This window comes from Tubulanus polymorphus, chromosome 4 (genome assembly GCF_964204645.1).
Source record: "Tubulanus polymorphus chromosome 4, tnTubPoly1.2, whole genome shotgun sequence".
Lineage (NCBI taxonomy): Eukaryota > Metazoa > Nemertea > Palaeonemertea > Tubulaniformes > Tubulanidae > Tubulanus > Tubulanus polymorphus.
In genome coordinates this window covers 7,437,774-7,465,323 of record NC_134028.1, presented here as the reverse complement: position 1 = coordinate 7,465,323, position 27,550 = coordinate 7,437,774, and the positions used below count along the sequence as shown (strand labels likewise).

General features: G+C 39.2%; 1 protein-coding gene across 6 annotated transcripts in view; it reads left to right on the top strand.

The window, feature by feature from the left end:
- Window positions 1-27,550, top strand: part of LOC141903736 (allatostatin-A receptor-like) — a 149,060-nt gene that overhangs the window by 99,647 nt on the left and 21,863 nt on the right. For 5 of the 6 annotated variants that reach the window (XM_074791998.1, XM_074792002.1, XM_074791997.1 and 2 more), the window contains 2 exons: window positions 10,219-10,305; window positions 27,146-27,196. The gene's annotated coding sequence lies outside the window, so the exon portion shown is untranslated. Of the gene's footprint in view, window positions 1-10,218; window positions 10,306-20,770; window positions 20,930-27,145; window positions 27,197-27,550 lie in introns of those variants that run through there. The other variant, XR_012619091.1, reaches the window with a different exon arrangement.

Here is a 27,550-nt window from a genome sequence, read left to right as displayed (position 1 = left end):
TCGTACGTTATCATCCGTCAGATCGTCGAGTCCTCTTTGATTAATATTTCTCTCTCAAACATTAAAAAATCGTCTGCAAACCTCAAACCTCTGAGACGACGACGTCTTTTGATGTTGAAAATTGTTTTTGATTAACGAGACATTTCGTCGCCGTCGTTTCGTCTGCGCTGAACTTCTCGCTGGGCGCGCGTGGCGCGCGCGTTAACCATACAAATCTTCATAAAAATCTTCACCGACGCATCTTCTGTGCGAGCGCGATTCATCGTTGACTGCGGCGACATTCTCGATGGAAAGCTTTTGAAAAAGCTTTTGAAAAGCAAATCGTCGCTATTAAGAGTTCAAAAGAAAATGTATTCGATGTTTGATATTTGAAACCTTATCCGAAGGAATAAATGAAGTATGGGGCTTACTTAGAATTTAGTTTTTCTTTGTCTTGAAGAAATTGTCATATTGTGGAAGCTCAGAAATATTATTGAATTATTTATATTTCGCTGCTCTATCTTATTTGCTCTTCAGTAATTCCGATAATTCATATTCATATATATACATACGTATACATACTCTCCACGAAACCGTTTCCGCAATTCTTCCACACGAATCATTCGCCGAAGATAGAAACCTGATCGGGAATATGTCTCGGGACGCATTTTCATAGAATTTCGAATAAATACAGGGTGTCCTATGGTGGCTGATAAGGGCCATAGCGTAAAATTCCTGGTATGTAAATGAGGGCGCCAGAACGCCAGAACGCCAAAACGAAAAAAAACGTCCAATTTTCTCTAAAAGTTCGTTTTGGCGCGCCAAAACGGAGAATATTCCGTTTTGGCGCCCCCACCAAAACGAACTTTCATTTTGGCGCCCCCGCCAAAACAACGAAAAACGTCCAATTTTCTCTGAAAGTTCGTTTTGGCGCGCCAAAACAACGAATATTCCGTTTTGGCGCCCCCGCCAAAACGAACTTTCGTTTTGGCGCCCCCGCCAATACGAACTTTAAACCACGTAAAATAATTCTATATATACGTAAAATATTTTCATTTATGCAAATTTATGCAAATTACAAACAAGATCAACGCGCCAATTTGAAAAATAATTTTACTGTGGTTGAATGCTTGTTTTGGCGGGGGCGCCAAAACGGAAATAACCGCGCCAAAACGAACTTTTCTTTGTTTTGGCGCGCCAAAACGAACTTTCAGAGAAATTTCGACGTTTTTCGTTGTTTTGGCGGGGGCGCCAAAACGAAAGTTCCTTTTGGCGGGGGCGCCAAAATGAAAGTTCGTTTTGGCGGGGGCGCCAAAACGGAATATTCTCCGTTTTGGCGCGCCAAAACGAACTTTTAGAGAAAATTGGACGTTTTTCGTTGTTTTGGCGGGGGCGCCAAAACGAAAGTTCGTTTTGGCGGGGGTGCCAAAATGAAAGTTCGTTTTGGCGGGGGCGCCAAAACGGAATATTCTCCGTTTTGGCGCGCCAAAACGAACTTTTAGAGAAAATTGGACGTTTTTCGTTGTTTTGGCGGGGGCGCCAAAACGAAAGTTCGTTTTGGCGGGGGCGCCAAAATGAAAGTTCGTTTTGGCGGGGGCGCCAAAACGGAATATTCTCCGTTTTGGCGCGCCAAAACGAACTTTTAGAGAAAATTGGACGTTTTTTTTCGTTTTGGCGTTCTGGCGTTCTGGCGCCCTCATTTACATACCAGGAATTTTACGCTATGGCCCTTATCAGCCACCATAGTGTCCCATTAATTACTATACATAAAGAACTGCCTGTCATTTTCAAACCACTTGAGATAAATCAGCCAAATCTTCAGGAGAGATGGACTACAATAATACTTTTCACCACACAAAAGTTTCTTGACTAAAATCAAATTAGTTTACAAAATATGTTGGATGGGAGAACCTTTCAATGACATGATTCAGTCTATTGTTGAAATTTCTCAGTACGTTGACAATCATCTGTGTTATTGCAGTTGTTTCTCTTTAAATCATCAATAGTTTCTGGCTTATTTTGGTACACTGTGTCCTTCAGCTAGCCCCACAAGTATCCAGTGGACTTTAGTCAGGTGAGTATCAGGCCCAGTCGTTTACAGTTTGGAGCGCTGAGATTCTGTCCCCGAGATGCCTATGCAGAACATAAATTGTTTTGTGTGCAGAAAGACATTGCACACCATTCTGTCGGGACCACACTGGATTGAGACATCCTCTAGACATCTACAAAGTTTTGTAATGGAGTACTGAATCAGCATCTTATGATAGCCGGCTCCATTCATAGTCAGCATTTCCTTTTCTGTCAAAAAGGTATGGCCCGATTATAGGCCCACTGGATGACCTACTGTATGGCAAATCCAAAGATCACACCTCATAGACACAACAGAGAGCTCACTTGATGACATTGATTAAGTGGCTTCTCTGCAATCAAATAGGGATTCTTAACACCAAAATCTATGGTTCAGACTGACAGAAAGATTTGGTTTCCTAAAACCAAAGGACCATCTAGGCTTTTTGTTTCAGAGACATAGATATGATTTAACAGTGATCTATTCTTAATCAGAATTACACAAAATCACTACAACAATGTAATCAGTTGCTAGGAAATCACTAAGCAAATTACCATACCAACCACGATATCAATCAAAAAGTACCGTTGCCTATAATTTGGTGGAAAATCGAAACATTTCATTAAGAAATGTGGAGGATACAGGCAGTTCTTTATGTATAGTAATTAATGGGACACCCTGTAAAATACAAGCAGCGTTTTATTACGGCATCGTGTCGTCGGAGTCGTCGAGCGCAATTCGGACGCGATATCGGCAGCGGCGACTATTTCGTGTATTGCATCGACGAGATTTCTTTTCGCCACGCGATTTCTTATCGAACACCGTTCGCGGCGGCGCGGTGCGATGTATACTGTTGCGTCGATTATGATATTACCCGGTGCTGTTGCGGCGATCTAGTCAATATTGACCGGTTTTTATTAGGTTGTGTATACACGGGGAGGAACCTCCGGGGAAATGAGTGAAAAGGACTCGGATTTGGTTTTACCAGCGATGCATTATGATTTGATCGAAGCGTTTGCTACCCGGTGTGACCTGTTCGACTCGACCGTAGTTTATGGTGCGCGTAATTGATTGAGCATGCCCCGAGAAAGTTGGCTGTCGAGAAAAATGTTATCAACAGTCAATATCGAAAGTATTTCGCCTTCTCGAATCGAATTCCTTCGCAAAGCAACAACAAAACTTACGTTTAAAGTCAAACAAATATATACCATAAGTCAAATACGTAAGTTTTATAGATAAACATATAACGGCCTCTGTGGACGGGAATCGTGGAATCAGGGATTCTTCTGACGCAAAGTACCGATCAAATGGGTCCAACGTCTTATGCGCTGGTTATGATATCTTCTAATTTCTCCTTATATTTTGATATTTTTCAAATAATTTTTGATTTATTTATTGTAGTGGCATGTATATCACATATGAGGAGGATACCCAGATAGATTTAATACCCAGCCCTAATACAATTCACATTATACGAAATGATTACTTATACCACGAATACATATAAAAAGAATGTTTCTGAAGTGTTGATATTTACAAAATTTGCTCTTAAAGTGAATTTCTTTTGGAAAGCTATCAGAAACTTGGAAAGTAAACGTTGGTGACCAGACATAATTGGTATGAAATGGAGCTGTTATACTTAATGTTAGATTGGTAATGGAACCGATGAGATTATAGATTCCTTTATTTGACCTCTTTATTCTGGAGCCGGACTCCGGTCTATTACTGTCTTATGGTGATATCGTATGGAAATGGACGGCGCAGAATTCTATGGCATCGAATGTCTTGCCGTTGGATCGATTTAACAGGTCTGAATACGACTGCGTTAATGCGTTAAATCTCTTTTCGCTACCTTGCAAAAAGAAAGCGAGGAGCCGTATGTATACGGATATATTATATACTAGGGCAGCGACGACGTAATCCGTCGTAATAAGTGATCTTATGTTACACATAATCTTGTGTCCCAGACGGATACTCGACTTACGCCTAGATTTACTCGGTCGGTTCTCACAATGTTCGTTCTATAGAATATTGTTATGAATTTCAACTACGACGACGACGAACATTTACATAGAATATGATAATATGCAAATATTCTCTCATTTGAGCGGCAACAATCAATTGAAATCTATGCAAGGATGTGATCTCGATGATACTCCTGTTAAGTCTACAACGTAATCGTTAGATTTCTAAACATGTAACATGTATTGTCTTTATCTCGATATTGATCAGATTTCTCTATGCCAAGCGAACATGATATGCATGTCTTGAAAGGCAAGTATGAAATCAGAGGTACGCGGTAATAATGCCAGAAGTAAAAATGCCGTAAATTCATTACGTAAAATCTAGAGTAAATAAGAATATTAGGTCAAATGTTAATAAATTCTTTGCTTAATTTTCCTCATTTACCTCTGGCATTTTACCTATGGTGTGATTTCCCCTCTGGCATTATTACCTGGATTCGAAACCAGACGTTTTAAGATGCTAAAAATTGGTGACAGTACTGAAACTGCTCCTTCTTCCGTATTGTGGCGATGATATTCTGAAATCCCACGCTTAACAATTCGGCCTCATTTTTTTCATTACTTATGTTGGGTTTTACATGGTTTAGACGCTACCTCCGGGTAAAGTGAAAAGTCATTTGGAAACGGATCCACCTTGTTAACAAAGAAACTAGATACATACTGACATACTGATGATTGTTATGTATTATATGCATGATTTATGTAACTAATTATGTACTAATAATTGTACCATGATAATCATCAAATAAATCAAATCAAACATAAAAAATCCCACACGGATAAGATGAGAAAGATAAAGTCCGAAAAGTTTCCTTAAAGCTTTTGATCTATTGATTCGACAGTTCGACTATAACCTAATAGTCAGTTTCAGGAATACCGACTTGACAAAAATTTGAGATGTACCATGATATGAGATAAGAATCCAGATTGCCCTTTTTGCAAAAGGAAGAAAAGACAATCATGTAGAGGCTGTATACGCAGACGTTTCTATCATTGCTTACGCTAAAGTGAGCTTTCTTTTCTTTGACTGCCGCCGTCTTCAATAAATCCTAGATCCGTACACGCAGACACGCACGCGATGTCGTTTAAAAATGTGATCGCGAATGAAACGAATACTTTAAACAATACGTTTCAGTCACGAGATACTATATGATTCGTCGTCGTGTGTGCGTGCGCGTATACTCCGTACCGAGTAAAATCGATCGAGATTTTATGTTACTAATCAGAAAAATTGTCGCCGAGCTAGCACCGGGCTGCAATCATCGTATAACGTACGTCTATAGTCATCGCGGGACTGATCAACAATAAACGACACTTTTATTAGCGTATTAATTACCCTAATACTCCAGACAAATTAACCCTTAACCACCGCAATAAAAGCCTTCCAATGCTTTAAATTCAAATCGAAGATAAATTGCCACTTTTTTATTGAGCATTTTGCGACCGATTTTGCAGCCAGCTGCTCAAAACTTGGTCAAGAATAACGCAATTTGAATTATCACTTTTATTTTTCCACGATGCGTTAACTGTACAGGGGTGCAACTTGGATTTTTTGAAGCGGGGTCAGATGATGTATGCGGGATTGTATATGCCACATATCATATTGAACCGTAACGAGCGCCGAATTCAAAAGGGCATTTCCGAATCCTTGCAAATTACTTGAATATTCTTGAAGCCCTTAATTCTTAAAGATTCGAACCTGTAGAGGAGCGTTGCCTGGACCTTTTAAGGCAAGATGGTTATGCTATTTACGGAGCGTGAACAAAATTCAAACTAAAAGTGCAGAAACCCTGAAAATACGGGACTCGGATTAAAAAAGGGAGTCGTCTGCACCTACGGCTGTCCTTTGATGACGTATACACGATTGATCAGAAACTCGACATGTTAAGCGATTGGTCCCTATCTATAACTAAAACCGTCGATAACTCAATGGTTAATCGATATAGTTAGGACGGTGACGTACAGCTATATAAAACCGGACCCTGGATGGTTTATATTGTGTTTTTTCCAAATATTCTATACGAGTCTAGTGTAGTATTTTCGTGTTTCTTTTTGTTATTAATCTTCGGCCAAATCAAGCGTATGAAAAATCGTGTCCGAATTTCGGACAACAACATTAATCTCGAGAGGTTTATCTGGAGTAAACTGACGACTGCTAGTCGCAGACAGACTAAAGCAGTTGAGAGAGAACACGGCGTACTGAGCGCCGTAAAACCTCATTCGCCGATCAGTCAAAATTGTTTGTTCAAAAAATATCCCGGGAACGTCGCGTTGACCGACATTTTCTGCGTTAGGGATTTCTAAGAATTTAGTAAATACACGTGACGGTTTTTGTCAAGGTTTTAAAGGCTGGAAACTAATGCGGTAATAACGCGACTGAACGTATCAATGTCGATTAGAACAAACACGGCGGTTAATGTTTTTACGTCGTATAGACTGGAATACACCCACATACGGCGGGCGGAAAGTGTTCCTGGCCGTATACTTTCAAGACGGTAACTTTTTGCGGTCGAATGACTATCATGACATACTTCAAACCTGTTTTTATGAATATCGAAATACACCAACTTCCATATTAAAACTGAAGTAAAAGTGTGGGAGAAAGAGTTCTGGAATTAAAGCATAAATATCATATCATCATTGAGATATGAATTTTGTATGTGATCAACTGATCTGGCCGGTTTAGGGAGGGAGCAAGCCAGCGGTAACCCGACTATTCTGATAAACGTGTTCCATTACATGTCGTCGACGTCGGGTACAACCTTTCCTTTAAAAAAAGGTTCGATCATCTGAATCGTAGAAATAATCTTCGTGTCTGCATGATATCCTCCATTACCTGACTATATGACCTATCTATATACAGCTAAGAATTTTGCAAATTGGATTGTAGGATTTTTTAGAATATCAAGATTGCCAAAAGAGTTCAAATTCAAAATATTTTCACTGAGTGACCGTCACGCCATCTGGTGGGATTGCTGGTGTTATGGTTCCCCATTCGTCATTTATCGGTTTAACTGGGTTAAGAAAATAGAATAAAAAAACCCGTCGCCATCTCAATACAAGGACGAAAAACAGAAGCATGCTTAAAGGAAATTTCGCGCAGCAAATAAAAACTGTTTCGATTCGTGTCAATCTAATACAACACTCGTCGTATCTCATAATTAAATCAGCTTACGTCGGAAAAGAGCTCGGGGACGTGTTTAGAGAGGTGTTGAAAACCTTTCTCCGAAGACTTTTCAGATAAGATAAAATGCAAACGTTAAACTGCGCACGTAAAGACGCGACAGTTAATAACGTCTCAATATTTCCAACTATTGAATTCGCTTATCGTTTCGTACTTTCTATTCGATATGTATTTTTAGGAATTATCAATCGAAAATGAATGCTGCACCCGCAACACTAGCTATCCCACCAGACGAGCACTCGGTCTTACGTTGTCAAAATTAGTTAATTTTCGATGAACTTTTAATTGAATTGATACTACCATTCTGATACTACAATTGGAAGAAATGGAGGATGTTATTGCATTGGATTCTCCCTCCGAGCAAGATTGCTTGTAGATTCTACGAAGTAACAGGAAACCCTAAAAGTAATCAAAGGACGGACAACATACAAGAAACCTATATATAGCTTCTTATTCTGTATTTACTTGCAAAAATGCATTCTGATATAATCCGAGTAATTCAATAAACCGTCACAGCTATGTTGCGCGGAAAAGTATAGCTACTAGAACTGATTCGGTTATGTGAGTCCATCTCCCCAAGGCTGACAGAGCGGCGCCGACGTGTGGTGGTAGTGGTGGGGAAGGAGTGATTGGTGAACTCCTCCTTTATCTATAAACACTATACGTTCTACGGGTAAAATGATCTGTTTATATGTAAACCTACAAATGTTTTAATTAGTGAAACATATACGTATCATATCTATACATTCAGTCCGATCAATATTTAGAAGATTTTTTTGGGCGAATATTCAATTTGATTCTTTATTGCATAATATGTATAATTCGACCTTTTCAAACGTCACATTTGAAACGTCTGGTGGTGATTAAATATGTTTATCCTTCTTAAATAGATATATATACATATATATATATATATATATATATATATATATATATATATATATATATATATATATATATATATATATATATATATATATATATATATATATATATATATATATATATATATATATATATATATATATATATATATATATATATATATATATATATATATATATATATATATATATATATATATATATATATATATATATATATATATATATATATATATATATATATATATATATATATATATCTGTTTATCTCTCGATCATTCAGGAGATGCATATCAACCACTCACTCGAGATGAGGGAGCATATAATATGAAAACTGATGCCGTTAGACGACTCCGCGTCTAGACTGTGGCGGGTTTTGTGAGACGAATACACTTATATCTAATCGCCTGCGCACGACAATTTGCAGCAGTGAATATTTTCGATTCGAAATCACTTTACTTCACTCGAAATTTTACTTTTTTCAATGATAGGTATAAATATAAAACTCGTTATTTCGTACAACTTTTTGAAGGTTTGGCAGGTCGCTATTTTCAATTTTTTCATCAGCGGTTCGCAATCGGTCTTTCGATAATGATTACATGAAAAATCAATTTTTCTTTATTTGCCGGCCGTGTTATCGGCTGCTCGGAGCGCGGCGAGCTTTTCCGTTGTTTTGCCGGCTTGTATACAATACAATCGGTTGCGCGTACTTCCCGGGCGTTGGACTCGCGCCGGAACAGTCAATCGGCGAAAGTCGAGGAGGCGGAAACATCGGTTCACGCATCGGTTTTCTCGAATCTATCGAACGTCGGGCAATTCCATCACCTGATTACCGTATAATGATTTAAGGCCAAAACAACGTACACATAAGCTTTTCCTAAATTCAAAGTAGGCCTAACGGTATATCGATAACGAGCAGATAGCAATTCAATTTCTATACCTGTGATACAATGTTCAACGGCGTTTCAATTAAATCGGTATCATTACCCCCAGCCTATAACTCTAAACATTTATCAGTCGTCTCTCCCTGGGGAGAAGTAACATCCGAGCAGCTGCTAGGTGCTCATGTATCATCAGGCCAGGTACCTCCCTGTGTGTAGAGAGGCAATGACTACAAGTTTCTTGCCCGAGGACACGCTGTCGAACACTCCGTGCGTCGTGTGCGTTGGGTTTGACCCCTGAACTGCGAATCAACGGACAACGGATGCAGTACGGTTTACTATAGAAAAAATCATCGTCGTAAATAACTCTAACTCCCCGGATCGTTGCTATCGGGAATTAATCTTTCTACGTTACGGTATTCATTCGGCAATAAAGGAAATTCAATCAAGGTTTATAACAGCCAATGGAGAGAGTGATTGAAGGGTCAACCGGTATTCGCGTTAAGGTATATACGTGACTCAGACTACGCATTCCGGGGACATATTATCTCAGAGTTCCGCGTTCTCTTGCGGCCTTTATTACCTAGGAAACCCAGAAACCGATGTGTTTTATTGTTGCAATTATCGACGAACAAGATCTCGCTGCCGACTTGTTTTGGATTTTACGAGATTAGACGATCTCGTTTTGCTGTCGATACTTTGATAACGGTTGACACTTTCCTCGATGAGATGAGGTGCAGCCTTAACTTAGTAACAGTGATCGACAGATGATCAGCAATAATTCGAAAAACGTGCATTGGCGGTTTCTTCCTCGGGCTTGTTTTGCACCATGGACGTATACACTAATATCATACTTCCAAGACCCAGTGCACACGATGCACTGAAATACGGAAACAGCAAACAGGAACACGTTTCCAGTTATTTCATTGTGCCATGTGCGTTTAAGAGAAACGTGAGGCAGTATTCGGACAAAAATGTTCGATTCCTTGTGTACCCGTCTTTCTCTGTTTGCTTGCTCCGTGTGCGATAGGCTATACAATACTCAAAGTTTGATCCCGTGTGCCATTCTGTGTTTCCAGCTTTCCCCGTTTTCTAGCGTCGTGCGCGTTAAGTCTTGTAAACATATAAATAAATCGATATGCCGCCTCCTCATTTACAGTATTTCTTATAGATATTCAAATCTCTTTCTACGTTTCAGACTAAATCGGCTGATGACGTTGAATTGCACGTGACCTGCGTCAGATTTACGTTTGAAATCCACTGATGCGATTGTCTCGGCATTCTGGTGAGTAACAAGTGTCCATCTGAAAACATGTGAAATTGGCAGCTGAAGTTCTTTTTTAAGTCTATCAGAAAATTGGCACATTTTGAATCAATCCAGTCCCCCGAATCCAAATATTGTGATACGAGCCTGATCGTCTTTTCTGATTGTACGTATCGCCTCCAACAAGATACGTACCGTGCACGCGTTACTTATCTCCGCAGATCCAATCGATAAAACAAATATTCGAATGCGAGGATCTACGAACTACAAACCGCGCGTCGTTCAACAAACGACATACGAAACCAATTCCCACCCGAATCTAAACGAACACGAAGGTGAACGCGAGCGCAACGAATCGAGTTTAATAACGCGACAATCTAAATCCGAATGAACACTGAGCTATACGGTGTCATCTTATCTTCCAAACACAAAATCATAACTCAGCGATATTAATAATAGCACAATCGCGTTTCTTTTGCGCATCTGCGAGTCTATGTAAACATTATAATCAACGATGCGACTGTTTGAATTGATACGATCGCAGACGATCGCGTTGCACAACTAGTAAGCCCGCTTACGGGACCGATCTTGAAGAGTCAATCGATCGATTATACTTACATACAAGAAAGACGATAATAACTATCCAATCAAATTCACAGTTTCTTAATTGACATTGAACGAAGTCAATGATAGTCAGTCAGTACTGACTGGTACAAAAGTTTTGATACAGATTAATACATAAAAAGATGGCAGCACATCTACACGTTTCCAGAATAATGAAACAGACTTTACCTACAAAGAGAAAATACTTAATAGAAAGAACAAGATTCAACACCGATCGGCGATTCGGTATCAATTGACGATTGATTGATTTGAAATTTGAATATTCGGCCCCTATTGATAGGTAGTACAACATTAGATTGGTGGTTGACTGAGTGACTTCTAGCGATCCTCGTGGATGACTAGTTTGTTTGCATTGCCGCATTACCACGGGGACTTTCGTCGGAAGGGGCCACATTTTCTGAAAGTGGCCAAATAATGATTATGTCGGCTGTATGTAAATGAGAACGACATAACGATAGGCCGACAGGGAGCGCGAACTGCGTGGCAACTAGTTTAAACCAGTGAATTACTGCTGGAAATGGAAGTCAGTCGGGCAGTACAACAATATTCATACGATTCATTCAGTTTAAAGCCATTGGTAAAAACATTAACCGAAGTTCGCGTGGCGATGGACGTGGGGCCTGATTCTCGAAATGTGCTCTCACGTCGCTGAAGAGAGAACCTTAATGCAATACGACCTAAAAGCGCCTGTAACGCAAGTAATACCTGTAGGACTTCGCTTATTCTTCGATCGTTTACAGAGTACCCATTTAAAATAAAGCATTTTCCGCGACATCATTAGACTTTCATATGAGGCATACGAGCTCGACTAATGCCCCGGGGGTGCAACGTGCTCGATGCGCCACACGCATATATCCGTTAGAAAAACGATACAGCGACGATTCGCAGAACTTTGCCGCTAAACTCGAGTTTGCCTTTTTTTAATCGTCTAAGATTGCACCTTTTGAAAAAACCGAAGTTATCAATGCTTAGCGACGAACAATGAGATTATGTGTAATATTCGCATCGCGGGAATACTGTTTTGGGCGAAATGTAATCTCATACTTCGGTCGTCGTAGTTCGGAAGACTCTTTTTCTGCAGATACAATTGTAAGCTACACCGTGTGGTGCGACTCCCGGGGATAGAACTTATGCTCGTGATTGATAATATTAGACTCATTCTTTTGCGGACGTGCTTTTAGTGATAATCCAAATGGGAATAAACGGAAAGAATTCAGCTTCGCAAAACGCGATCTCTTAGCGAACGGAAAGTACCCGTATATCGAGGCTTCGTTGAACGATACGCTCATACTGAAAATGAACCCCCACACCGCCCGGAAAAAAATACTTAGTAGAACATTCTAAATAGAATTTGTATAATGATCAATATTATACCCATGACGGAGAAAAACATCGTATATGGCTAAAAGATGACACTTCGTTTTTCCTAATTGGCCGAGTCACTTAGTAAACTGCAATGAAATTTGTAATCCAGTACGTTTCTATGTAAGTGGTCTGACATTAAGCTTGATCGTGATTTTAAAAAGAAGTAACGTACAGGGCCTATGACCGGGTGATCTCTTAAGCTCAGCGGAAATGAGAAGCAAGGTATCAATGATTTTAGCCTAATCATAACTGCATCAACAATTTGTGTTGGACTTTTGGGATTAACTGTAATACCTAATGGCGGGGAGTTGCTTGGTTATGCGCGAGTATCAAAACGAGTTAACACTTTGAAAATGAAGCGATGCAAGAGGGAGAGAGACGCCGGCGGTTAAACTGGATATTACCGTTGTTTGGCCTGAGATCGTAACTTATTCATATCGAATCGAAATCGGTAGAATTGCATCGTGGAAACCTCGTCGTCGGTTTTTTGATGAAAGAAAAAAAACACAAGTAACACGCGATCAGGCGTTTATCGTTTATCGCGCGTTAACAACATGTAACAGGTTCGTTAACTGCTTGAAAACGTGGCATATTACAACGAGGTCTCGATGGCGAGTGTCAGTCCAGGAAGGGCGGTATTTTAGTTATCTAAGATACAGTAAGATAGGTAGTGGATCCAGAAGGGAAGTGGATCCAGGTGCGGATCCAGGGGCCACTGTTGGGGGTAGCACAACTTATAAAAATGGGCATAATCCACGACAAACATGGGACTTCTGGGGGTACCCCTCACAGAAAATTTTGAAAATATACCGCTTTTTGGTACAATATCCAAGCAATAAAATGTAGTCCTTACGCATAGCGCTTTCTATAAAATGTATACATTTTCTGCATTGATATGTATTTCCCAGGCAATAGAGATGAAATCCTGAAGAATGGTGTGCCTTTCCCTTTTTGTTGAAAATTATCAGCCTCGTCTTGTCAAAATGTACCATTTTTATTTTTGGGATTAATTGTAACTTCCGAATGTCCCGTCTTTACTTTGGGATGAAAAACAAACGAAAAACAGCACGTCTTTCGTCTGAATCGGCGCCCGAGGTGCTGTTGATGCTAGGAAGAGTTGACCGGAGGAAGTTGACGCGAAAGATAAAACGCGTATCGAAGGGAAATGTTTTCCCAGATTGCGTCGGGTTGAGCGTGTGACGTGTTATCGGCTGATTAATAGAAGATGTCACGTTGTAGCTTCTCTTCCGTCCATTATCTACACAAAGAAAAAAAACGATAGAACAAATACCCGCGCCATCCGTCGACAAATACACCGCGTATAATCGAGTGTCAGTGCGCGCGTTGTTTCGTTGTTACTCTTTCCGGCTTGAACTCGATTATGACGCAATATACCGGAGCCATTCTCGGCGTCGTTTATTTGCGCTTAATTATGCATACAAAAAGAGCGATCTCGTTTCAAACCGATAACGGACTGCTGCATGAGGATAAGTTACGCTCGCCCGATGCTTAGACCGCGATTTTCAACCGAAAACCATAAAAAACAACAATAGCGACAACTGAATTCGATTATGCCGACGAAATAAGCATTTTACCGGACATGTTTTCGCTACTCGGAATCGCGGTGACGTCTGTAGTCTCTCCAAATAGACGAATAAACTAATATTTCGAACGAATAGAATTATGCAGATTCATCTTTCCAGGAAATAAATAAGTATCAGAATAATTTTAACGACTTTGCTCTGGATATAGGTGGAGATTTACGTCAAGCTTTTCGACGGTCACTGCCGAATCCCCAGTGACTTCGGATGATGACGTCATTATCGTGATCATGACGGCAGTGGCCGTCGAAAGGCTTGATGTAAGCGGGGGTCTCTGGTGTGAATCGCCGTTTATATCCAGAGTAAGAAATTTAAAACGATTTTAGTTTATTTCCTGCGAATAAGTGATGGACTTGTTTGTTGCGACGGATGCAGATAAAAAAACCAATAGGAAGATTCGCTCACGGAGCATCTTCCCGACGGGTTGAGCCTTCGATGTTGGAAATAATCTTGAAAGAGATTTAATCAAATAAAGTCTTACAAGTTTATGCCGTGTCGACGCGTATGAATCATTTAATTGATAGATTGAACTGGTATTTATAGTAGAAATCCGAAATTAAATTGTGATTAGATTCTCGGTACGCCTGTTATTGAATCTGTTACGGTGGTGTGGATTTTTTTCTTTTTTTACGAAAAAGAAAACTCCAGTCTACGCTATGACGATTATATTCGCTCTTCGTCGAAAACGCGCCCCGAAATAAACTTTCACTTTAATCCCTTAGTTTGATAGTTCTTTGTAGTATTATCAGTTCAAATAGGAATATTCTATTTCCGTCCATTGTTTTCTGCTAAACGGTCGACGTTATGGTATAATGTGGGCACACGCGATTCGTAATGTCGACAACTTCCGTGGACTTTGCACGCAAGCTATAGAATCTAACTTTCAGAGAGGATTATGAATTGCATATGTTTTTAATCTCGCTGATTAAAGCTGTTCTGGCCGTTTTCCAAAAACAGAGAACCGTTGACGAACGCGTATTTCTGTATAATCGGATTCTCGGCTATTTTCGACGGAATTTACATCGACGACTTCGAATTAGTGTAATTAATTAATCCGACTGTTTCGAGAGATTAATTTGCGAAGTTTAAATCCTTGTCTTTGCTTTTTTCGCGTTCGACCGTATAGGAAAACTAGCAAGCCTGAAATATTCGCAACACAGGTCAAAACCTTGAATTAGAAAGGGATTTGTTGTTTGCGACTTGTTTTGGTAAAAGTTTACGATGGAAGTTCTTTTCCGTGGATTGAATATCAGTCTGACTACCACACACAATGATTCTGCACGTTACGAGCATTTATTGACATTTTCAGGGTTTGATTGGAAAAATGGTGGCCATTTTTAAAAAAAGGACCGGATGAGCGGGCACCTTTTCTAAAATTGAAGACATATCTGTTGCCACAAAACCCTGAAAGTTTCATTAACTCCTCAAAATACTGTATACAGCATTGTTCTGAAGATTGGGATCTAGGAGCCACACTCTACCTATCATAGCGAATTCACAATACACCGTCACATCTCTACAGTCATTGAAAACACCAGCTCCAAATGGACTACAATCGCTCCTCTTTTTCACGTAGATCTCTGCAACACAGGAAGCCTTTTAGAGCGCGCATTACCAAAATTGATTTCGCCAAAAGATAAGTCGCGTTATGTCGAATAGTGTCGGCCTTAAAACTGATTGCAAAATGCGGCGAACGAAAGTTTTCGGTGTATTCTCGTTTCAAGGTCATCCGGGTCACGTTGGAAATGTTGTTTTTACCGACATCAAAGTCAGGTGTGTCGATCGTTTTTAAGCGCTCGTCGAGGTCTCATGTCTGGTGTCGACTGAAAAGAGATCTTTGTAGATAATATATATATATATATATATATATATATATATATATATATATATATATATATATATATATATATATATATATATATATATATATATATATATATATATATATATATATATATATATATATATATATATATATATATATATATATATATATATATATATATATATATATATATATATATATATATATATATATATATATATATATATATATCTACGTGAAAAAGAGGAGTATGAGTAAAAGATGTGTATAATTCTGTTTTTCATCGGGTGCATTTTGCCCGATGATATTCAACAGATAAAAGCATCTATTCGCATCGACTTTGTTTGTTGTTTTCGGCCTTGAAGAAATCAACTGCACACTGTTGTGTTATTAAAATTATTCTGATCATCATGCCAATCTCATCGTATAGATTTCTTTTTAGATACAATTAAAACGCTGAAAAGAGTTTTAAAAAGCCATCTCGAAATCAACAATGCGAATAGGACATTAATCTCGCAGCATAATTTCCTCTTCGAAAAATCTTTGAATTTGTATTAGATTCGGATCGTAATTTGCGGAGTCATTTTCCTAGCTTTGCACAAGAGAGACTCCGGCGGCCCGTTAATCTAATTTCCTTGATGCGAGATTTTTGCAGTTTGTTTGAACTGCGGTCGCTACCGTCGCCGAGGGATGAGTACACAATAAACAGGAGCTGACGTCACGGCTGTTGTATGCCTGATATGGTAACGCACTGGTGCATCATCATCAAGGACTTAGGCGCGCCGTGGCTTTCAAGTTCGACTGAATTTTGCCTATCGTCCGGGTCATCTAGAGGGCAGACTCGGTAGATCTTAATCCATCTGAATAGTCAGTCTCCATCTAAAAGCGAAACACGGAGAATTGATTTTCTATTGATGTAATAATGCAGTAAACGTGTTAAGGACTTGTTTTCCACTAAAAGCTTCATTATTCGATAAAGGAGCCCGAGTCATCGAGTTTTAAAACTGGTTGATGCATGAATGAGAGTGTCGTACTACTAAAAAGTCGAGAATCCGACAATTCCTTTTTTGTATATTTCTGTCGATGGAAACTGTGACATCTCGATCGATCCTTCCTCGCAGATGATGGTAACTCTAGCGTTGTAGCGGGGCTGAAATATACCCGCGCCCCTTTTTGAGTAGATCTTCTTCGACGGATGTCACCCGGTTTTTAAAGCATTTCGCACGAGTTACTATACACTTCTCGTCACTTTCTCAAGGCGCGGGTGGCCGTCCCCTTGATAGCAGTCAAACTAAACGACAATCTTAGCGACGACGATGGTGGTAACTAATTTGTCGTCGGTCTCCGGAGACTCGCTCGCGTACCGACGTTATTACTCGGCTCGACTCAGCAGGATTCTATACACAATGAAAAAAGAAGATTAACGCGCCGGTTTTTACGACGAATCGGTTCGGGTTCCCTCGACCCGACCAGCGCAATTTGAAAGGATCGGCGCATCGCCGTTGCGTGTTGACGCCTGATGCGAACACGTATGATTATTGTCGTGTGTATGAAGGCAAATATGAACACGTTTAATACCGAACGAAATAAAGTGAATGAAAATATTTCACGAGTCGTGACTGGCATTCTAATATGCTGCTGGTGAATTGGGTCATGTTGAATGGCTTATTGCCGATTAGCAACAGCAGTCAGGAAAATGTCCACCGAATGTCATCCCGTTTGCGTTTTAAGGTTTCTAGATACAAAGACAGCATGGAAAAATTGACTGAATCGAGCCTAATGACAAAATCAGTAAGCCAGATCTTGACCTTAAGCTAATCAAAGCAATCTTAGATAAGCAATGATCTTGACACGATTTTGACGCAGTGCTTAGCCAGTCACGCCAGCTTGAAGAAAGATTTACTGAATCGAGCCTAATGACAAATTCTGTAATCCAGATCTCGATCTGAAACTAATCGAATCAAACATCCGAGAACCTATGATCTGGACACATTTTTGACGTAATGCTCAACCAGACACGCCAATTCTATTCTAAGTTGTAAAACGTATTAACTGACGTGACTGCAAAAAATCGATTGCCCCCGATCTCGCCAAAGCCATACTCTTATGTGGGGAACATCACGATAGAGATCATGGTTTGAGAAATGTTGATAATCTTCCTATTTCGTGTTTGGTTTAAGTAACTTGATCTCCAACGGACTCCGTAAAAATCCTTTGACCGTCTTTTATTAGCTGTAATAGATCATTTCGATCAAGGTTAACGGATCCTACCCAGCAGTCTAGAATATCACTCTAAGCGTTCCGGGGCTATCCGAAAAAGGCCTAAATCTGCGTCGATCGACATGTCGTAACAAATCCGTAACAACATTTATGAAGCTTAAAGAAGAAACTCGCGGTTTTCGTTGTAGTCATTAGAACGCAATAACGCCTTTCCCGCGAAGCAAGAAGCGAGTGTCGCGCTGATCCCTGTGAGACGCTACACATGACACTCTTGTTGACCACATAGCCGCGACACGACACTAAAACATCATCAAATATCGCTGTTCGGAAGACACTCCGAGGCTGCGGTCGACTAATGTTTACGGCTTCTAGATGAATCAATCATCATCTGTTGCCGGCAATATCTCATATATGAAAAACGTGTCGACGAATCACTGAGGGAGAGAGCCGAGCGCGCGCGGCACCGTTCACCTTCATCGCAACCGACAGAAAAAAAATGTAATAATGGATCGGCTTCGAGCGACGTGGGCTGATCTGAAATAACCTTGGTCGAGTTGGTCTTGACAAATGATTTATTAATCCCCTCGAACGTGTGAATGTTTTTCTTTTCTTTTTTGCATCTCTATTTCATTCTTTTTACGAGAAGAGGGCTCTCTCGGGAGCATATCCATTAGTGAGGACATTTGATATGCAAATAAACAAGAAAACTTATTAAGGCTTTAAATTGATGTCTCGAAGAAAAATAACGCGTAAAAATTTCCTTATGTTATGACAATGAATGATATGATGAAATATTAAGGATCAAGAAAAATTGAATTTCAATACATCGAAATTTTAATTGAATTGATTGGCAACCAGTCTAACCAATACTGATGACGTAGGGCACATCCACTCAAAATTCAAAGTACTCAAAAAGACATAAGAATTTATCAAATAGAAAATAAGAGTTATGAAATGTATTTCATTACAAAACAAACGCCAAAATTCACAATCGTAATTGTTATTTTGCAACGCCAATATTGATGACGTAGTGCACTTTGACTCACACACCGCCCGTTAGATAAGGAAAAGTAGTTATTAATGTACGAAAACAATATTGTTTTTACAGCGTCAAAAACGATAAGACGACTATGACCGCAAATTGACCGATTCACTGAAAAAGGGTTTATACAACTATTTGTACTGCGCTGGAAATAAATAATGGGATTCGAACGCGATCGCCTGACTTCTTTAATCAGCCGTATTTATGACTATTATTGCTTAGACTGCCACTTTTTGCCCCGAGTTTTTAATTTTGATTAATCGACACGAAATTCATAAAATGCGTTGGAAACTTGTATATATGTATTTTATGATCGTATGGGAATGTAAGAGAAATAACTACGAATCCATCGAGATTATAAAACAGATTCTGAATTTAATTGAAAGTTGATTGGCTTTCGCGTGAGATATGTTCCGAAGACGTCATTACGCTCACATATGCTGGCGTTGCAGTTAAGTTACACCAATCACAATAAAACTCGCAATAGATCACACGTTTTCGGCGCGAGGTTTTGATCTTCATCAGGGATGGTAAAAATGTCGACGTATCGCCGGTCATAAATAAGAGATTATTGGTGATTTACGGAGATTGCTTGTTTCATTTAGCGTAGATCTATGGGTTTCTAAATCTTCGCCTTGGCAACGTTCACTGTTGATGTCCGGGTCCGCAGATTCAGGGTGGCGGTATATACAGTAGACTCTGTCCGAGTCGGATCCTTTTTAACTGGTGCTTCTTTGAGATATTTTCTGTGTCACTATACATGAAATACGTAATATCCATCTCGGATATAACTCAAGTCATTTTAAGGGTCCCGACTTAAGTGTCTTAGTCTACTGTGTGTAAGCTGCTACCATGGTTCAAATAAGAGTGCGCGAGTAGGTGATTTCGAAGTAGAATAATATAGACAAATCGGGGACCGTCCTGGAAGTGGTTGTTTCTTCAGTGATCTACCTCCACTCAACAATCTACTCTAAGGTTCTTGGTGATGGGCCGTACAAATTTCCCATACAAATCCTAGAATAACCCTGCAGAATATCGCAATATATTGGAAAAATGACGTTCGAGCCATGTAACAGTTGTTTTATTCAATCCACTCTATTTCCGTGGTTTTAGAGGTCAGGCGGGGTAAAGGCTATACGGGGAAACCTTGTTAATAAATTACACAGCCCACGTCCATAAAGTGCCCCACCCTCGTATCGTTAACGACTGGTGACGTGACCGAATAGCAGCGAAGACGGTAGCGGCCATGAATGAACTCTTCGAAATCGCTCGAGGAAATGCAAGCAAATTACTGAAAGGGGAACATTTCTTCTGCGCTAGCGAGATTTGGTTAATCAAAGAGGTATAGCATTAGTTAATCATGTCCACGGGATTTTGTCGACGTACGTCACTTCAAGGCAATCGACAACTCCGCGATGTAAACTAATTTTTACATCCTTACATTACAACGACAACCTTGGACGAGTTCTTTCTGTCCTCTGCTCTGAATAGGTGTCTAGTTTGCCGAAAGGTATAAATCCGTCAGACAGGCTCCGGACAGCGCGTCACTATTTTGTACGTTGTAATCTATTCATTTTGTTCTTTGCAAATACACTTTACACGAAGTAAACGAATATAGGCTTTATACTTGGTACCGCAAATGTTTCACCGAGTTGGCTTGACCTGAGTTGACCGTCATCGAGAAAGGTTTATTCTAGCACAACATAAAACGCAGGTCTTATCGAGACCTCCAAAGGGCATCAGTTGACAATGACCTAAAAAAACTCACCTGCCGCTGTATACTTTTCTTATCAGTAATTTTTTTTCTAGGCTAGAAACAAAGCCATCTGAATACGGAGTAAACGAATGCGGATTCAGTAAAACGGCTCGAAATCATAGGACGCCCGACTTGTTTTTGAAAAGTAGACGAAATGTAAAAGCAAAAGCCAGGTTAATGACCACCGTAAGCGATGACTTTTTGCGCGCGATTCCACTGTCATTTCCAGTGATGATTGGCTCTTCAAAAGCATTCCAGATATTGCTTATTTTTTATACGATGTTCATTACGAGGAAACTCGCAATATTTGTATTTCCGGCCCGGTTCGATCAATAAAACCGAATTGCTTATTTTTGATTGCGTATACTTTCAATGTTTGTAATTTCATCCGAAAAAAACGTGCACATCGGAAATTGTCTTCAACCCGATTTTTCAGCGCGTCTGCCGCACGGGGTAATGAGACAATAAGCATCTGAGCGGCACAAATCGAAGAGTCCAGTTCCACACTGTTGTGAGTTTAGAGTTAACTCTGAGTTAGGAGTCCTGTGTATTATTACGTTGTCAAAGTTTGAAAACGTAATAATACACAGGACTCCTAACTCATTGTTTAACAATCTACGTCGATTCATCGTTCTTTTGGAGTTCTTAAAAGTCAATCTACTAGACTTTCTTTGATTCTTTCACCCAGTTTTTCGGAGTTTATTTGTCAACATTTATATATCGACACTCCTTCATTATAATCTTAAGGATTATCCTGATGATCTTAAGAATTCATGTTTCAAAATCAACAATTCTAACAGTAAGTTTAGGCTAACAAAATTGATACCTAGTTTCTACGCTCTGCTGAGCTTAAAAGTTGACCCGGCCGGCCGCCTTTCTGCCTTACACATTACTTTTTTTTAAAAATCGTGATCAATTTTATAATAACAGACCCGGCAGCTATAGAAATGAAATGATTTACAAATTTATCACATCTTACAAAAATGACCCGGCTGCTGCGGAGAAACAAGGTGTCATTTTTGTTTAGCCTCATAAAAACAGCTATATACAAAACAGATACATTTGTTTTTTTTCTAAATCGCGCGCCTTCTGTACGACCTATCTATAGTACAATCCGCGTGTACCGTTCTCTTTTGAATACATCGCTGGCACTAGAAGCCGACGAAGTTCCCTTACACTTACACTATTGATTCAGCTGATGAGACCCATAAAATGCCTAAAAGCGCGGAAAAATTCGATTTTCTTCTTCGCCATTAACTCGCCGAGATTGGGAATAATGCGTTTACGCAAGTTCTGACAGCTTACACCGGGACGAAAACTACGCAAAAAGCCAGGGGAACTATCTTCTTCTCCGAATAAGAGATATAGCCTTTGGCTAACCGGAGCTATGAAAAGTAATTCGCTGGTAATGACATTTCTTCGGCAAGTAGCGCTACGGCGCCTCGTGGGATGTGTATCCACGACTTCTATACTAACTCAATAAACATCACTTTGTGCTCGAGTCGCCGATGGATTTGTTGCGATTGAATCATTAGTAAGATACACGTTACGAATCAGAACAATGTGTCGCGCGGTACGATCGTTTACCGCAGCTTTTTTTATACGTCCGCGACGACGATCGTTCGCTATATATAAGCGGTAAGCGTCTGGTCGGATTTTCATTGACTCATCCGCCGAGACGAGATAGCCAATATCGGTTAGCGATATTTAGCGAGACGCTTGGCCAGTCCGTCGAGACGCTCAGAGAACTCCTGATCATTATCATAGCGTTAACTTCGTCGATCAATTTGTGGCCAAAACTTCTCGTCGAGTCCAGACATGTCTCATAACCGTCTAGAAATGTACGTGAATATTTTACATTTACGATACGATGAACTGAAAAAATGAGCTGACGACGGGAATGAAAAGAGAATCATACACATATTTCGCCCCTCGGTTAGAGAAATAAGTATATATATAAGCATATTTTCTCTGGGAAAAAAAAGAAAATGTGTACACGCTTCACTAACGTGTGTCACTTCGTAAGCACTGCACCTCGAGGCTACCTAGAATAAAGGGCAACATAAGATATATATATATATATATATATATATATATATATATATATATATATATATATATATATATATATATATTCCGTTAGTCCGTAAATGTTCGTAGAAAGAAAGTTATCAAGACAAGTTGAGAATATTTTGCTGTCATTTTACGCGCGAACCCCGGAGCGAATGCGCGCCGTGTGTCTTTTGAATCGAGCTTCTATTTATCGTAAGCACTGCACCTCGAGGCTACCTAGAATAAAGGGCAACATAAGATATATATATATATATATATATATATATATATATATATATATATATATATATATATATATATATATATATATATATATATATATATATATATATATATATATATATATATATATATATATATATATCTTATGTTGCCCTTTATTCTAGGTAGCCTCGAGGTGCAGTGCTTACGATAAATAGAAGCTATATATATATATATATATATATATATATATATATATATATTCCGTTAGTCCGTAAATGTTCGTAGAAAGAAAGTTATCAAGACAAGTTGAGAATATTTTGCTGTCATTTTACGCGCGAACCCCGGAGCGAATGCGCGCCGTGTGTCTTTTGAATCGAGCTTCTATTTATGAGGGTAAACGTTTCATCGCTCGTGCATAAACGACTGGGGCCCGCGGTTAGCGACGAAAAACAAAAAGAGATCTGACAAATTTTATTGTCGTTCCCCGCGATCTCGTTGGTAGTGTCAACATCGAAGGACCGTCGCATTTACAATAGGAAAGTTGTTTAGATTTATATGAATTGTTAAAACGAGACCTTGGTAAATAGCATATAACCTGTGTGGGTTCAAATGTTCTCCTTTGTTTTTCGTTGAACTCAGTTGCCTGTCCGTGAGATAAATACGAAAATAGAGTCAAATAATTGAAAAATGCCAAAGTTCAATTCATCTTATAATGGACGAGTATCGTTAGACCAATCGGTCTTTCACGGGAAATGAAAAACCCGTCGAATACCATGGCCTGTCCCGAAGGTCAATGTAATATTGTGTTCCAGGTTTTCCGTTCGAATTAGATGCCATTCTCTATATACCGTATAACGAAGTTAGAAATAATGTAATCTTTGATCTATATGTTGCATGCTTCGCCAGGGTCGATGAAGGCGAAACGCGAGACCGCGGCTGAAATTAAGCTGTCAAGTTCGGCCGCTCTGTCTACGCTAACGAGTCGTAGCGTTCTTTTGCTTCTTTCGTTAAATTAATTGTCCGCCAGCGAAAATTCGGTTAGCTAAACGTACACTGATGAAGTAGCCGGTGTGTCATTAAACTTCCCATAAGCGAGGCCATGACGCTAATCAACAGTAGCATGCAGAAAGCAGCACCCAGCCAGCCATTGAACCGTATGACGCAGATCAGATTGCTCAAGATCTTTCATCTAGGTTTTGTTACATGCACGAATTCGGGCTGAATTTTTCCTTGTTGTGAATACGAATATCGGTTGCGCGGTCAGTCCTAGCTATTTCTGGTCCTACGTCCAGTGTAGGATTCAAGTCAATTATTGAAATAAACACGGGGTATATTCGTAGCAGGTCTTGCTGGTCAATCGTCGATTTGGAAAAATTCAAGAAGTGGGAGGATCTGTTGTATACACGTTATACGTAACCACGAGCGCCGTAGATGCAAAGTGGGTGCTAACCGATGGGGTATAAGATTTTTGTAAAAATCGATCATTTCTTGAGCATCTAGATTGATTCTTAAACAAAATCACCGGTAATATTTTGCCAGTGTGTGTGTATAACTTTCTCAAGCCAGGTTTGGAAATTTCATCTTGGCTAAAACAGAAGGAGAAGGGTGCTTTGGTCCGCTAAGATCCACCCTGCAAATGTTTTGGAATTCAGTTTTGTTGCCCAAAATTAACTCACAATTCCCACAATTTTAGGTAAAATATGAATTATAATTGGAATTATTGAGAAAAGCAACTGATTTTGACTTAAAACTAGCACTTAATGATCTCCCGTTTTGTGCGTGTTTTATTTCCAAGCATCGTTGATCAAATCATTTTCCACCGATAAAATCCCATATCATATCAGTTTTGTTGCTTTTTTATACCGTTTATGGATATCTCGATTTACCAGTTAAATCTATACTATCAGCCAATCGTGTCTGCGCAGATCCCCGAGATTACGAACATCAACGATATCTAATATCACAAAAAAACCCGGTTCGTACCGAGAAACCCATAACGATTTATCGTCTGAAATTTGAATTTGTTCATCAGACATGAAATCTAAACTCGAACCGTATGTCACCAGTATACAGAGTAGTGTAACGTGTGCCTAGATAGAAGCGTGTAGACATTAACTCGGCATATTTCAGTTTATCATATTCTTCATTTCGGTTCGAAATACGAAAAGTCACGTAGCCGACGTAAGTAATGGCGTGATAAGAACTGAATAAACTTCGTGTATCGCGCGTTATGAAATACACGTTTTGAAATATTGTTATTTCATATTGAACGAACATTCTACTATACGGCGTAACGATTTAAATCTACATGCTTTAACGTCACGCGCTATCGTCGCTGCGCCGAATGAAATTCTTTTCAGCTTTTTTCTCACTATCTTTCTGCTCGTTGTCTCCTGCGCCGCGCTCTTTTTCTTATATTTCTCCGCGCAACGTTTGGCATTCATAAATCTTGCAAAACCTGAAAATAACGTCGGAAATTCAATTCCCCGCGTAACGCGCACAAAGCACGATGTCCTGATCTGAATTTCAAATTTTACTCGTTTGATTCTTGATTTTGCGGTTTCATAAAAGCGGATGAGTAGCGTTCGGTGTATGGCGATAAAACGCACTGTAGTCGGCTCTCTCTATCTTTGTATCGTCTGCGAATAAAGGGGGAAGAAATCGTGATTCATAATTGAAAAACTAAGAACAAACAGTCCCGTTTCAGCATATTCATTAACAGCAGGCCCGTTTCGAGCTTTTTGGAGGGGCAGTTCTATATCATGAAAAAGGGCACTTTTTCACCGTAAAAAGGGGCAAAAAACATGAAAATGTTTCCAAATTTCGAAAAATCTTGACTCGAATCTTTTGACACTGACTTTTTGTAGTGCACTTTGAAAATTATAGGGGGTTCGTTCGCTACCCCCGCACGGGCCCCAACTGACATATTCCAAAAACAAGTACAACATTTGAATTTCATATTTTCATATTCAGCTTACTGATCCTTGTAGGTAGGTACGTATCAACGTCGCGTCCGGTTCTCGACCAGATATACATTTTCCCATTCCATTGTGCGGAATCATTAAATCATTCGCGCATTCAACGACAACATCCGATTCAAATCCATGTGAATTCGTATTTCGAATATATATATATATATATATATATATATATATATATATATATATATATATATATATATATATATATATATATATATATATATATATATATATATATATATATATATATATATATTCGAAAGGTTTTTAGCGTTTACACTTGACATATACTGGATCGAATATTCGACGCCATAACGGCCGATTTTTAAAACGATGAAAATTTGAATTTTTGTTTCCGACGGTTTTGTTGGTTTGCGTCCGCGTGTCTATATTGCGTAATGTAATTTCATCTGGTTTCATCCCAGGCACAATGTCGGCACTAATGTTTAATATACCGGGAACTAATGTCCAATTAGTGGAAAAAACGAATTAGAAAATAATACATCTCTCGGAACTAATTCATTTTATGTCTGGAAACTATACGGTGATGGTTCCTAAACAAATTGAAAAAGAGACATCTATCATCGGTTTAGATATAACAATTTGAAATTATTGAATATATGATCGCCACAGGTGGATCACGAGAACGTATGTTATTTAATCGAGAAAAAAAACCACAACGACGTTTATTTAATCGAAAAAAAAATAATGAGGTTCCAAAGCGAGCGAGCGGCGTGGGCGAGCGGTAATAGAGCGTTCGACTTATTACCTCTCTTCGAATTCGACTTCGACTAAATGAGTACCTAGTCTGAAAGACGACTTCTGAGCGCCTAGCGGCTGCTCGGATTTTAGTTCTCCCCAGGAAGAGATGACTGATCTGATAGATTGTTTGAGTTATGGGCTGGGGGTGATGATAATGATTTAATGGAAAGCTCCGCGTTGAACATTGTATCACAGTGAAAAGGGAGATATCAAATAACTATCACTATAACCTTTGAGTAATAATTTGACTAGGTTTACAGGCTGGAGTTATATTTCCCATATTTCCATGTGTAGACTCAGTCATAGACACCTTAAACCGCAAGATTTTGGGAATGATCTTATAAATTCCTGTTCAATACGACAAACCTTGTCACGTTACTAAAATATGTTTCTAAATCTTTCTTTCAGTTAACGTGTGAAAAAGTGGCCACGATTAGATAGGTTCTTTAGCTACAGAAGGTAAGTTCGTAATATTGCCAGCCAGCATCATCAATTTGAAATCTAGAAAATATACTGATACAGTGACAGTTATAAAAACTGAAGCCTTTTTTATCAAACATTTGATTGAGATAGATTGAACCCTGTTCGGCCTGAAATCCCGCATGAATAGAAGATAAGATAATTGATGGTTATATTGCAATCATCACATTCTGAATCACTTCAACCACGGGCAGATCCCGGAATTTTTGGGCAAAATTCCGAAATTTAGTTGTCAACATGTACTTGGTTTCATGAACGCGAGCATCGTTAACGCAAAGACCTTTACAGTGTTTTAGGGAGGCCCCAATGAAATTTTGAAAGAATAGATCATTT